Source organism: Danio aesculapii, chromosome 7 (assembly GCF_903798145.1).
Source record: "Danio aesculapii chromosome 7, fDanAes4.1, whole genome shotgun sequence".
NCBI classification, from domain to species: domain Eukaryota; kingdom Metazoa; phylum Chordata; class Actinopteri; order Cypriniformes; family Danionidae; genus Danio; species Danio aesculapii.
The window spans coordinates 62289388-62305011 of record NC_079441.1 but is presented as its reverse complement, the minus strand read 5'-3'; the positions used below and the strand labels follow the sequence as shown (position 1 = coordinate 62305011).

At 35.3% G+C, this 15624-nt stretch overlaps 1 protein-coding gene across 3 annotated transcripts in view; it reads left to right on the top strand.

Annotated features, from left to right (window-relative positions):
* csnk1g1 (casein kinase 1, gamma 1) overlaps positions 1-15624 on the top strand; it is a 110868-nt gene that overhangs the window by 22175 nt on the left and 73069 nt on the right. The window lies entirely within an intron of this gene.

Genomic DNA, 15624 nt, shown 5'->3' with positions numbered 1-15624 from the left:
TTTTTTTCCCCCTCTGGAGATTCTGACATGTTGAGTCACAGCTTCAGTTTTGATCTTACAGAACGGTTCATTTTAACACTGAGCTAAAGGCTTTATTTAAAACTGAATGGAAATCAACATACTTGTTAAAAATTCAGGGATTTGTCAGGGATGATCAGATCATGGATAATATATTTAGTTCCTCTGACAATAAAATGCTTCAGCGGTCTTTACTTGTGTATTTGTCTCAGTGAAAAGCCGCCACTCACAAAATGTCAAACCCATTGTCATTTTGCTTCTTATTTTCATGTCTTTTATATGGAATTTGTACTTCATTTTGATATTACAACAGTTTTTTTTAAATAGGTGTGAGACACAAATGTGATATTAGATAGATATACAGTTGAAGGTCAGAATTATTAGCCCTCCTGAATTATGCGCCCACAACCCCCCCCCTCTTTGTATACTTTTTACATTTTTAACCAATTTCCGTTTAAATAGAAATAAAGTTTTAACGCATTTCCAAACATAATAGTTTTAATAACTCATTTCTAATAACTGATTTATTTTATCCTTGCCATGATGACAGTACAGAATATTTGACTAGATATTTTTCAAGATACTAGTTTTCAGCTTAGGGTGACATTTAAAGGCTTGACTAGGTTAATTAGGTTAACTAGGTAAATCATTGTATAATGATTGAAAAAATAGACAATTAAAAATATAGATTGCTTAAGGAGGCTAATAATAGTGACTGCAGATCAATAAACTCACTACAGTTTGACAAATATTGCAGCAGTAGGACAACATAGTGCACTTTTGAGGCTTTTTAGGTGAGAATGTACTGTAGTTATTTAGATTTGCAGCTATGCAGTTTATTTATAAGCATAGTGCCTATTTTAAATATTTATAATTTCTGAGATGCACCGTGTCTGCATCCATCAGCCTGTCATTAAGCAAAGCAAAGATGGTTGACTTTGTCCATCCATAAGATGGAGATGGAGACCGCATAATAAGCCCTTAGAGGAGAAAATATTGGCGTAATTTTAAACTACAGCTGATCAAAACATTATAAAATTGGTGAGTGACATTCTAAGTCGATCTCTCTCATTTGTATGTTGTAGTGCTGTATTTATACCATAGTGGTTTTAGTGTATTGAGTGTGTTGGCCACTCTTTATTACACAGATCTACCAACTACCTGTGGCGTTATTTCATTGACAAATGTCGTGAGCGCAGTATTACAAGTCGAGATCGCATTCATGTTATACGAGCATGTCAATCTTTGTGCTCGAGTGCCGGTTTCCTCTGTTCATGCACAAAACTTTTTGCACGCGCTCAAATATACGCTGCTCAAGTGCAGATTTTCATGTGCGCCCCAAATAAACACTGCTGAAGTGCGATTTAGTGTTTATGTAACGAGTATTTCTCCAACATTTACAAGTAAAGTGAAGCGGTTATAAACTCCTGCAACTTAAAGTCAATGTATGCAGAGCCATAGACATTTATCTATAAATAAAATATAATTATGAAAACTGTGTTCATCTTAACTGAAAGCTACATTGTGTTTGCTGGCCTCACGCATCATGCACCTGTCAGTCAGTCAGTCAGTACGTCACCTTAAAGGGTTAAACAAATAACGCACAGCACTACTACAATTGCAGAAAATTTTGTGATGTTGTAATTCACTTACCTTTTAATACGCTTTAGTGCGATTATAACCCGCTATAAAAAAAAAGCGACTGAATGTTTGGAATGAGAAGCTGTAATGTAGCCGTGGTGGGATGAATTTTGGTGTGGCGCCCCGCCATGGAAGAATGAATGTAGTGAAAACCATGCCCTGTGTTACTTTTTGGTTGGCTTCTTTGTTTTTAATGAGTCTCCTGTTTTCGTTACTTCAAACTAGTAGAGTAAAAAAGAAAGGAAGAAGAAATGTCTGCATGTGTTTAGCATTTTTCCATACTGCAAACAGTAATCTACTAGTGTTTGCTTTGGCTTCTTCTAGGTTAATTAATGTGAAATACTTGGAAATTTCTCTAAACTTATGGCATTTCATTGCTTTCAGCCTTATAATCTTAAAATGTCAGCAAAATCACCAGTTTTGTCATCACTTTAGACATTACGCTTAAAAATAACTCAAATACTAGCTAGTAATGGCTTCTGCTGTTCTGACGTCAGCTGCAGATGCGAACGAATGGCAGAAGAAAGTAGTTTCTCATACAAAAGGGTTTTTAGACTCATGTTTGATTTTCTTTTTTATACACACGATTATGCCATTGAACTGTTGTATAAATGCAATATCACATGAGTAGCAGTGTGATTTGACTGGATATCATCACTGGTGGGACACTAAGGCACTAACGCACACCTCATACTAGTGCTGATATACAGTCATATTATGCTGCTACTCATGTGAAATTTCTCATTTTTTATATGATATTAAATTAGGATATTACATTATATTATATTTTATTATATTTTGTTATGATATTATATTATTATATGATATTATATGATATTATTATATGATATTATATGATATTATTATATGATATTAAATTATATTATATTATTATATGATATTATATGATATTAAATTATATTATATTATAATATATTATATTATATTAAATTATTATATTATATTATATTATATTATATTATATTATATTATATTATATTATATTATATTATATTATATTATATTATATTATATTATATTTATTTTCCCTGCTAGCGTTTAGAGAATTGGTTTTGACTTTGATTTGGCAGTAGTTCCATTCTCTGTCTTTTTTAGCCTTTATTTTAATTCAGGATTCCATATTGAGGCAAGTCTAGTGGTAAATTAGTGGTGAAACATTTGTCTGCTCGTGCAGTGGCTGCGTGCTTTGATTACTTCACACTGCACTTTGATTCAGGAAGTGGCAGCTCCGGCGTCACAGCAGCTCGTTGACACTGTTGCCCCGGTGACACAATGCAAATGCTCTGTTCAATGGGTGGATGATGTCAAGGCAAGTGGGCGTGGCCTCAGACCTATTTTATTTTCCTTTATTCATACAGTACTCACAAACAGTCGTTTCCTCAATCTGTAGCTCAACGGCGAGTTTATTAGCATAAAATATAGAGCTATTCCCAGAAGCAGCTGCCTCAGCAAAATTGGGCCTTGTCATGTATAGCCAGCCAGTTTTTCTTGTGTTTTCTTTGAGTAGATTGCTGGCTAGATAGACGTTTTATGATCATCTTGGGGGAATTCAGTGTGTGGTGCTGCATAGTTTTGTGCTTCAGTCATTTTACAGGTGTCATGCTTACAGGCTTATGTGCTTTTACCTTTTCCAGAGCTGTTTAAAATGCGTTTTTGGAGAGTATTTTTCCTCAAATACCACTTTCCTAGTTTTCCACTGTTTTTGTTGCTTAAAGGGAAAGTTCAGTTCAATTGAAGTTTATTTGTATAGCCGTTTTTACTATAATTATTGTTCCAAAACAACTTTAAAAAGGTTCAAAATCAGTCAAAATCTGAAGTTAAGGTGTTGTGTATAGCGTGGACAGTATATAAACGTAGGTAACTTGCAGTTATGCAATATACACCTACGGGCCACTTTATTAGGTACACCTTACTAGTACCTGGTTGGACCCACTTTTGCCTTCAGAACTGCTTTAATCCTTCGGGGCATAGATTCAACAATGAACTGCAAATATTTCTCAGAGATTTTTGTCCATATTCACATGATAATATCACACAATTGCTGCAGATTTGTCGGCTGCACATCCATGATGCGAATCTCGCATTCCACCACATCCCAAAGGTGCTCTATTGGATTGAGTTCTGGTGACTGTGGAGGCCATTTGTGTACAGGGAACTCATTATCATGTTCAAGAAACCAGTCTGAGATGATTCACGCTTCATACATTATCCTGTTAGATATAGCCATCAGAAGATGGGTACACTGTGGTCATAAAGGGATGGACATGGTCTGCAACAATACTCGGGGTAGGCCATTACACCACTAGCCTGAACCATTCATACAAGGCAGGATAGATCCATGCTTTCTCCAAATTCTGACCCTGCTATCCATATGTCGAAGCAGAAATTGAGACTCATCAGAGCAGGCAACGTTTTTTCAGTCTTCTATTGTCCAATTTTGGTGAGCCTGTGTGAATTGTAGTCTCCGTTTCCTGTTCTTAGCTGACAGGAGTGGCACCCAGTCTGGTCTTCTGCTGCTGTAGCTCATCCGCCTCAATGTTGGATGTGTTGTGTGTTCAGAGATGCTCTTTTGCCTACCTCTGTTGTAATGAGTGGTTATTTGAATTACTGTTGCCTTTCTATCAGCTGGAACCAGTCTGGCCATTCTCCTCTGACCTCTGGCATTAACAAGGCACTTGCTCCCACAGAACTGCCGCTCACTGGATATTTTCTTTTTTTCTGACCATTCTCTGTAAACCCTAGAGATGGTTGTGCATGAAAATCCCAGTAGATCAGCAGTTTTTGAAATACTCAGACCAGCCCATCTGGCACCAACAACCATGCCACGTTCAAAGTCACTTAAATCGTCTTTCTTCCTCATTCTGATGCTCGATTTGAACTGCAGCAGATCATCTTGACCATGTCTACATGCCTAAATCCACTGAGTTGCTGCCATGTGATTGGCTGAATAGAAATTTGCGTTAACAACAGCTGGACAGGTGTACCTAATAAAGTCCCTGGTGAGTGTATATACTATTCTTTTCAAAAAGGCGATGTCTATATGTATAAAACATTTTCAATGAAGTGTATTGTTTAAATCAATGTTTGTCAATCACATTCCTGGAGGACCACCAGCTCTGATTCAGATCATCAGCTCATTAGCAGAGAGTGAAAGACTTGTAATAGGTGTGGCATCCAAAACATGCAGTGTTGGTGGTCCTCCAGGTACGTGATTGAGAAACAGTGGTTTAGGTTTTTGTGGGAAGTTCACCATTAAAATGAAAATTTCCTCATTTACTCACCCTTGTAAACTCCTATACATGTCTTATACGTGTCTGTTGGACACACAAAATCAATGTATTGTGAATCTGAAGAATGTCAAAGCAGGAACTGTTGACATCCATAGTATAGAGGTCAACAGTTCCTGCTTTCCAACATTCTTCAGTATAGCTTTGTTTGTGTTCAACAGAAGAGTGAAACTCAAACAGGTTTGAAACAGGTGGAGGATGAGTAAATTATGACCATTTTTTTTCTTTCGTTTTCGTTGTTTGTGAACTATCCCTTTAATATATTTACAGAAAGCATGATGCTTTTTATCTTGGATTCTTTTGTATATAGAAAGTTTAAATTTGTAGTGTTTATTTCAAAAATATTTCTTTCCTACTTTATAATTATTGAACTTTGTTAGTTTTGAATAGTTTGGGCCCAATCCCAACCCCAATTTTATTTTTATTATTTATTTTTACCCCTTTCCCTTTGCCCTTGAAACAGTGTGAAGGGCTTCAAATTTACCCCTAAGAAATTGGACAGCACTACAACACCTGCACTTGTCATCATGTCATTGCAATCTCTTCATATAACATCGACAATGGCGACTGTTCTAGTTATTCCAGTTGTGTTATTTTTTTAGTGTTTATCTTATCTTGGAAATCATGGAAGGCAGTGATATCATGTTAAAGCATGACCGTAAAACACAAATGCCTTTATGAATGCATTAAAGCAGTGGTCCTCAACCCCCAGGCCGCAGACTGGTATCAGTCAGAGGATCAATTGGTACCGGGCCATACAAGAAATCATTCATTAGTTTCATTTTATTTATTATCTGAGTCTGAGAACTTTTATTTTGAAAAAATAAGAAACAGATAGACATCCTAAGGGGAAAAGGCCTTGTGAAGGACCTGTGACCTGCCAAGGACTGGATCTGCAACCCTTTTGTCAATGCATCAGGTGAATCCACCATGTTTGTGCAAGAAGATCTACTACTAAAGATCGTAAATGATGGCAGCCTTTTAGGGGCCCTTCGCATATTGCATCTTTTCTAGAGTTCACGCAAGTTAGTTATTTCCAATGGATGTGCGCGGCTTGCAAGCGGCGTGACACGCTCACGCCTTCCAGATGCACCCAGTTAAATGAATGCCGCGAGTCATGTGACAAGAACTGACCGATCAGCTTCATGCTTTGTATGGAATACACACATTTCGTTACAGTAATTATCTCAGATAAATACAGAACACCCAAACACTGCAGTGCTATTTAATTTTCAACATAAATAAAACTTGTATCAGAGCTGCAGCAATGTTTTTTCAGCTTGTCATGTTGTTCTGGCGGTCTCGAGACTATTGTTTTGCCATGGATCAGAGTGTGATTGCGCTGTTCACTTATGCCCAAATAAATCAAGCTAAGGGGGCAAACGTGCTAGATTCCGAAAGAAATGTCTAGGTGTGAAAACACCCCAAGAATGCACTCATGTTAGCGGGAATTGGACGTTTTTAAAAATTTCAGTAGCGATTAGTATGAAAGTCGATACTTTTGACAACTGTAATTTACAATTTTACTAGCTTTAATCCACAGCTTGGTAGGGCTGAAATGCAAGATATTGTTATGGCAAAAATGCAATTTCGATAATTATTTTCCATATTGAATGATAACGATATATAATCCAGTTGTTAATGCTTCCAGATTTAAATGAGTACCCCAACATTGTCTGAAGCCACAAAAATTAGAGGGTCCATTCAATGGCATAACATTTTCAGCTGATAAATTTTCGATGGCCAAAAATTCGGTTAATCTCTAATATCAACACACTTTTAGATTGTTGTACATTGCTGCTGTGTGATTGGCTCTTAGAACAATAAAGAGTAAAAATGGGCCAGAGCTTATCATTGTTATTGACATTTTATTGCGATTCGATATAATATAATTTATCAGCCCAGAACTAGATATTGCCACCCATTTGATGCCATAATTGCAAAAATTAAAACTGTATGATTGGGTGGAGGAATCTATTTGATTTCTGACATCTTATTGTAAACACGATTGAAACTAGATGGTTCAGTCAAGTTTATTTTACCAGCCTTGATTACCAATTGTGTTTTTTTTTTAATATTCTTTCAGTAAATGTTTGTATCAGTTCTATGATAATATCTCTAGTGTTCATTAATTTTTACTATAAATATTAGTTTTAAGGTAATAACTGTGCTACACAAGAAAATAAATAACAAACTTGCTCCCACAAAAGACACAATATGTGAATAGCCATAGTTAATCCAGTGTACTAGTACCGGGTTGGACCCCTTTTTGCCTTCAGAACTGCCTTAATCCCTTCATGGCATAGATTCAACAAGGTACTGCAATTATTCCTAAGAGATTTTGAGATAGACATGATAGCGTCACATAGTCTCTGCAGATTTGTCGGCGACACATTAGGCATGGGCTGGTATAACATTCTGAGGGTATGATAACCTTGGATAAAAATATCACGGTTTCATGGTATTGTGATTACTGCTCTAAAATATATTCTTTTTAAAATGTCTGGGTAAAAAACTAAAACTTTTTTCCGCTTTTGAAAATAGTTAATTTTATTTTTCGAAAGATTTAGAATATTTTTGAGCAGTAAACATGTCAGGCTAAATAATTCAAATGAATTATTGACTTCTGCTGTCTTTATCAGTTTCAAAAACACCGATTTTTGTACAATTTAAAATGGCGTCTTTGGAATTTTTTTGCTGAAGATGCTGTCCTCTTTAAAAAACGTCACACGTACCTTAGGAACGGGATTACAGAAAATTTTGGCAGTTTTAAAATCCTGACTTTTTCAAACCGCTGTATACCTTGAAAACGGTTTTCATCCCATGACTACTGCACATCCACGATGCAAATCTACCGTTCCATCCCATCTCAAAGGTGCTTTATTGGAATGAGATCTGGTGACACTGGAGGCCATTTGTGTACAGTGAGCTCATTGTCATGTTCAAGAAACCAGTCTGAGATGATTCACTCATTATGAAATGGCGTTTTATCCTGCTAGAAGTAGCCATCTGAAGATGGGTATGGATATGGTCTGTCCATTCTCCTCTGACCTCTGGCATCAACAAGGCATTTGCGCCCACAGAACTGCCACTCACTGGACATTTTCTCATTTTCGGACCATTCACTGTAAACTTTTGAGATTGTTGTGCATGATATTACCAGTTGATCAGCAGTTTCTGAAATACTCAGACCAGCCCATCTGGCACCAACGACCATGCCACGTTCACTTAAATCACCTTTCTTTCCCATTCTGATGCTCTGTTTGAACTGCAGCACATTGTCTTGACCACGTCTACATGCCTAATGACAGGTGTACCTAATAAAGTGGCCGGTGAGTGTATATTACATTTTGTTGGAGTAAATGTCAGATTTTTTCATTTTTGAAGAAATCGCCTCAACTGCATGGTAAATATTTGCCTGCTGTCATTTTCATGTGGAGTTGAAGTAGCGGATGTGTGATGATACGTGTAGCTCTTCTGGACTGTTGGATCGGAGGAGACAGGAAAAGGGTGGCAGCAGCAGCTGATCAATAATTCAGCACAGTGACTGACCGTCTACAGCAGCATCTCAGCTAAAGCCTGCTGTCTTCTGGGCTTGGCAGAGATGTCTTTTTAGCTTGCACTGGACTGTATTTGGGGCCCGTACGTGTCCTCCAGCGAGGGTCTGTGATGAATCAGCACTTCAGGAAAGGTGGCTCTCTCTGACCACGAGCGTTTCCAGGATGTTCACTTAGTGCTGTTATCGCATGACGTCTGAAAAAACTGCCTGGCAGTGGAGCTGGTGTAACTCTACACCGGTGCCTTGCTGAGAGAAAAAGCACATCATCATCAGGGTCTCGCGTGGACGCTGAAGCCCTGACCCCCCTTATACAAACTGCTGGGGTAGAATATGCACACTTTGGTTTATAGAGCTAGCTTTGAAAAGCAAACTAGCTTCACACAGGAGATGTTTATCTTATTTTATGTATTATTTATTATGTATTTTGCTGGTAATGTTTTTTTTTTTATATTATAAAAGTTATATTTATTATACACTACCTGTCCAAAGTCTTGTTGCCTATTCAAGTTTTAGGAACAAATAATAACTTGACTTCTAGTTGATCATTTGGTATTAGATGTGACTTATATGAAAGGCAAAGGCCTCTAGATTACGCTTATTTTACAAAAAAAATAAAATATGATCATGCCTTGATTTTTAATTATTTAATTAGGACAGTAAGGTCTGACTTTGTTTAGACAAAAGTCGTGTCACTAAACAGAAATAATGTATAGTATAGAATATAAATGGTGGAAAAAGATTGAATATTGTGTATGACTCCCGTGAGTTTGGAGGACTGCATCCATATATCTCTGCAATGACTCAAATAACTTTTTAATAAAGTCATCTGGAATGGCAAAAAAAGTGTTCCTGCAGGACTCCCAGAGGTCATCAAGATTCTTTGGATTCATCTTCAATGCCTCCTCCTTCATCTTGCCCCAGACATGCTCAATAATGTTCATATCTGGTGACTGGGCTGGCCAATCCTGGAGAACCTTGACTTTCTTTGCTTTCAGGAGCTTTGATGTGGAGGCTGAAGTATGAGGAGCAGTGCTATCCTGCTGAAGAATTTGCCCTTTGCTGTTGTTTGTAACGTAATAAGCAGCACAAATGTCTTGATACCTCAGGCTGTTGATGTTGCCATCCACTTTGCAGATCTCTCTCACGCCCCCATACTGAATGTATTGCCAAACCATGATTTTTCCTTCACCAAACTTGACTGATTCTGTGAGAATCTTGGGTCCATGTGGGTTCCAAAAGGTCTTCTGCAGTATTTGTGATGGTTGGAATGCAGTTCAACAGATGATTCATCTGAAAATCTACCTTCTGCCACTTTTCCAAATGATCAACTTGAAGTCAAGTTGTTATTTGTTGCTCTTACAACTGGGCTCGACGGCTAGACACATATCAGGTTGTGTATATGTAAAAAAAGATTATCGGAAATATATAATGATGACAAATAATGATGACAAAATGTCAGTCTTCATATTAATAATCATAATGGAAAATGTAAAAGATTTCAAATGATTGATGGAATTTATGCTAAACAAATATATAATTTGTATATGTAAAATAACATTTTCATAAATCTTTTGTGCTAAGTTTATTATATATTATATTATATGATATTATATTATATTTCATCATTTTATTACATTGTTATATTTTATAATGTTTTGTTATGATATATTATATTATATTTAATTTTATTATATTATGTTATATTATATTACGTTAAATTTAGTTACGTTATATTATGTTATATTATTGTATTATGTTATATTTTTTAATGTGCAGAAAAAGCACAATGTTTAAAATGTAAACCAAAAATAAACATATTAATATACAAAGCATTTCATAAATACACATAAAATATAATATATAATGTAATATAATTTGAGGTTAAAAGTGAGTCTTCTCAAAAAGCACAAAATTCTTCATCTGAAAAATACATTTTATGTATGCAAAACTGCAAAATGCTCATAGAAAATTATATATTATATGACTACGTTATATTTTGTTACATTATATGATATTACATTGTTATTATATTGTTATAATGTACACCCACAAGTATTTAATCAGAAATGAGGTTGTTGTGTCCTCTCAGCGAGCATATGTTTGTTTGCTGGACTCCAGCAAGAAAGCAGCTCAGGAAGTTGAGCTCTGCTCTGGGTGTTCAGGTGAAGGAGATGCTATTGTGACTATAGGAGGATGTGCTTCCCCTTTCGCCCTCTACTCTGCAACCCGAGCCTGAGCTCTACCCTCCCCCAGAAACCAGCGTGAGCTCTTGCATACGGCCTTTCCATTTACTTCTGCCCTTCATCAGCACTGGGATACTCTTAAACATCATAATGGAGTACTTTTGAAACTGGATGATCACGGAAATCTTCTTCTCTTCAGAATTTGATTTGTGTTTAAAGGAGTCTCACTGTGTGATTGCAAAAGGATTTTCAATGGATCAAGAGTTCACAACAATGGTGTTGATGTACCAATCTTTTGACCTTTACCCTAGTCATAGAATGTGTATTAGGGTTTATTGACTAATTAGTAAAAAGTAGTGGACAAGTTTTATTATCAATTAGTCCAATGTTTATGTGGCGTACCCTAAACCTTTATTAGTAAGAAGACGATGCATTTAATGGATGGATATTAATGAAATCCTAAGTGCAATTCTATTGAAGTCGAATATTTTGGTATTGTGTTCAGCCTGAAGTGATTTTGAGTATACAGCTATATTTGTTTTTAGAGCAAAAATGTTTGCTGTCGTAGATTTTTACCATGATTACCAGAAGATATCCTAAACATAAATACATTTTATTTACATCATACATTATACTTAATTTGAATTGAGTTTGAACTTTCGTTGTACCCTCCAACAAAATATCATATGCAACCCCCCTTTTAAAGGGAGTTAAAACTAAATAAATAAAAATAAAATGATAATCCATTATATAATTAGACATTACAGACTAGGGCTGCACAGTTTACCCTTTCAGCATCGATATCGCAATGTGTGCATTCGCAATATCAGCAATGCGGAATTGGGATTTTTACAGTTGATCAGCAATGAAGAATGAACAATGTTTACATTTTAGATTACATTTGATTATTTAATAATCGGGGCAGGACAAAATAGCGATATGCATGAGGTGGCGCTTCTCGTTATGGCGGATCAGACGTATATCAATGTTGCAATTCTAAGAAATATATGTGCTGTTAATAAAAGAAATATATCTTATAACTTAATACGTTTTCCCCTCTTCGTTTACAAATCTCATGATATACTGTGCATGATTTTCTTGTGATATATCGCCGATATCATGATCTGTCATTATTGGAGGCAAAATATCATAATAATATCGTATCGTATTACTGTGCCTGAATATCTGACTACTTCACTTTTATCTTTGATGTACCTTATTTGTTTATTCTTGCAATTTATTTGATTCACTCATCTACAAGATTACCAATCCAATCAAATTTAATAATTTTATTCCAAAAAGAGCTATTCAAGTCATCTGCTGAAATTGTCTTTATATCTCAATCTAAATCGCAGCTAATTTAAATTTCGCAATGTCAGATTTTTCCAATATCGTGCAGTCCTATTACAGACTTAAGTAATACTATAAACGATCCCTTCCCCCACCTAATCTTATAAGTGCCCTTAAGTGTACTTTTTTTTCTAATAATAAATATTATTAGCTAATATTAAACGGTAAAAATCTATTGAAAATAGCAAAACTGTAAAGTATAAATAAATTAAGGATGCATCAAATTTTTGGCTTTAAAAATTATTAGGCAAAAAATTTGTGGTTTTTGGCCAAAAAAAGACACACTCCTGCAAATATGAGCCAGAAAAGAAGGTTGTGCGCTGTGGTGCTGTCCAGCAGTGGTTACTGTGCTGGTTTCACTTTCCTTTCAGCCCATGTCAGTTTGTGATCTGAAGCGACTTTCACAGCTTATGCGGAAAGCACTGCGCTTTGAAACTCATTCATTTCAATGTGATTATTCCACTCATTAACCCATATACTTATACGCACAATTTGCAAAATGGTCTGCAAAGTCCATTGAAATAACACGCCAACACTCTGACAGGACATTGTTCATGCTGCTTGCATAAGTGCTACTGTGCTGTCATGTTGAAATGCCGCTTCTCAACTCGTTCACTGTCATAATGTGGTTAATTTATTGTTACTATTATTGTTGTTATTATTATTATTATTATTTATTATTTTTGAATTATTATAATCTAAGTTTTTGAGTCTTACAAAATTATTAAATAAAATTATATATAATTATTAAAAAGCATTTTCAGTTTCGGTTCCTGTTTTTGATCAAGTGCATCTTAAATCTTCAGTTTCGGCCCATTATTCATTGTCCCTGGTTTTTCTCATATTATTTATTGTGTAGTGTAGTCAGTGTAATTGCAAATAAGTCCAAATAAATGTCAACATCAACAAAAAATTAGGGCTGCAGCAAATGTTTGAATTCGAGTTTCAAAATGACATTTTCGGTTTTCAACCAAAAGAGAAAAACATGAAAATATGAGCTGAAAGAAATGGCTATGCTTTGTCACACTGTCCAGCAGTGATTAGCACACATTTCACTCTCCTTTCACCTTAAGTGACTGTGTGATCTGAATCAGCTCTCATACACTGAAAAAAGTGTTGCATGCAAAACTGTTGCAAACAATTTATTTGTGTTGAATTTAAACAAACAAATTAAATTGTGCAATGTCCAACTTAATTTGTTTGTTTAAATTCAGCCCAAATAAATTGTTTACAACCACTTAACATAAAAAAAATAGAGTAAATCCAAGGAATCATCTTTGAATAATTTTTTTCAGTGTAGTGGACACGAAAAGCACCACGTTATGAAACCAATTTGTGTTGTGAGCTAAGTTTAAAATAACTCAATAGTCTCCTATTTGAATATTCAGCTCATATAGCCAAAGAAATATCTTTGCATGAACTGTTTATACCCAACCTAAAAGCAAAGTCTGCGCAAATAATGCATTAACAGGACAGCAGGCTTTTTTCCCACTGGTTGCAATAGAAATTTTAAATAATAATTTTTAACAATTACATTTTACTGTCAATAGAAATGCTTATTTTATTGGTTTGTGCTTCTTTGCTGGGTTACATTTTAAAAAGTAAACTTAATATTATTTAACATTTAAATAAGTAACAATTGTCACAAAAAAATTTCGGCTTGAGGTTTTCGACCAAGTGCATACAGAATTTTTTATTTCAGTTTTGACCCACAATTTTTCAATACATCCGAAGAGTCATATTTTTGTGAATCGCTATAATAAATGGTCATTATCCAATACAAATGACTACAGTTATTATCAAGGTATGTGAAGCATTAATTAAAAAAAAAAAAACTTTAAGCCATTTATTTGCAATCATAAAATATGGTTTTACTACAAAATAATGGTTGAAATTCCAAAAAAGCAACCATTATTGTCATTAAGGCAGAATAATTCTAGAAAGCATCCAGATGAATGAAATGTCCCGTAGTATATAGCGTGTGTCTGAGAGGTGTAGTCCTGATGGAGGAGGTGCAGTGTGAGTCTGAGGGTGGGCTTCTCCTCCGGGCCCCCCCGCTGACATCTCTTTCTCTCTCTCCCTCTCATGCTTTATGGATGGATGGGGGGGATGGAGACTCGTGGCTTGCTCTTTGTCATTCTCACCTTCCTCCTGAACAGCATGTTTAGTCTGCATTTTACACTTGCTTCATGACGGTGTGTTACAGGGCAATACTAGTCAATTATTTAAGATTTGTTCAGTCTCCTATTTGTTCTTAGCTGATGTTATTTTTTTTTTTCTCTTGTTAGGAATCCAGCAAAACCCATAGTGCATAAACAGAGGCATGTGTATGCAATAATGAAATCTATTTACATAACAGACTTTGTCAGGTGGCTTGATATCTTCCCAGAGATTGAAATCTTCCATTTTGAGCTTAAACCCTGGTTATGTCCGTTTGTGACGTTATGTTGTCTTTCAGGAGCACATTGGTCCAGATAATAAATGACGAGCAGTTCTGGTCAGTCATAATTCTTCTATACATTCACATTTAATACATGAATGAATGTAAATGATCAAAAAAATAAGTTCTCTTTAACAGTAACGTTAGAAAAATCATGTTCATTTTAAATGGTAGCAATCAATACAACAATCGCATTGCGATATAGTCACATGACATGTCTGAAGCCAGTCACACACCTAAGGAGAATCGTAGCAATGAGCATAGAATCACCAAGAGGTGACACTCTGTTGCTATTTGGGAAACAGCTACTAGATGCTGCTAGTGTCACACGGTGGCCATTTTTGAATGAAAACTCCAATAGAAAAGCACCATAGATAACTAAGATTAGGCGGAATGAATTACAATATCGAGTTAAAATGAGAACATCCCATTTAAAAAGTAACATTTTTAAAACAATATCCCAATGAAAACAGACAATATCCAAAATGTTGACAAGACTAAGTTTAATACATCTGATATCTAAAATATCGGTTTCACATATAACATAAAAGTAAGGTTAACAAAATAACTAGATTTTTTTAAAACTCAAATTAGGGTGAAGCAAAAATGAGTATACGCAACAAAAACTACATTATCTAGTCGGAGCCAGTGGTGTAGTGGTTAGTGCGTCAACACATGCACTCGGGTGTTCACGGCGACCTAAGTTTGATTCCGCCTAATGGTCCTATGCCGATCCTTCCCCTCTCTCTGCTCCCCATGCTTTCCTGTCAAATCTCTCTACTATCCTATCTAATAAAGGTGAAAACCCTAAAAAAAAAAACTAAAAAAAAAAAAAAAAAAAAAAATTATCAGGTAGTTTGTATGGTCTCCATGATTTGTAATAACAGCATAAAAAAAAAAAAAAAATATATATATATATATATATATATATATATATATAAAAATAAAAATACATTTGGAGAAAGTAGCTTTTTAAAAGAAACTTTATTAGTTTTTTTTAACAGACAACACTGGAAAAATACTATTGTAATATAACACTCCAACAAAAAGTACTATAAATCTGTTAACAACATCCCATTTTGAAAGTCATGTTAATTTAATTTGACATGTCAGTATTAATATGTA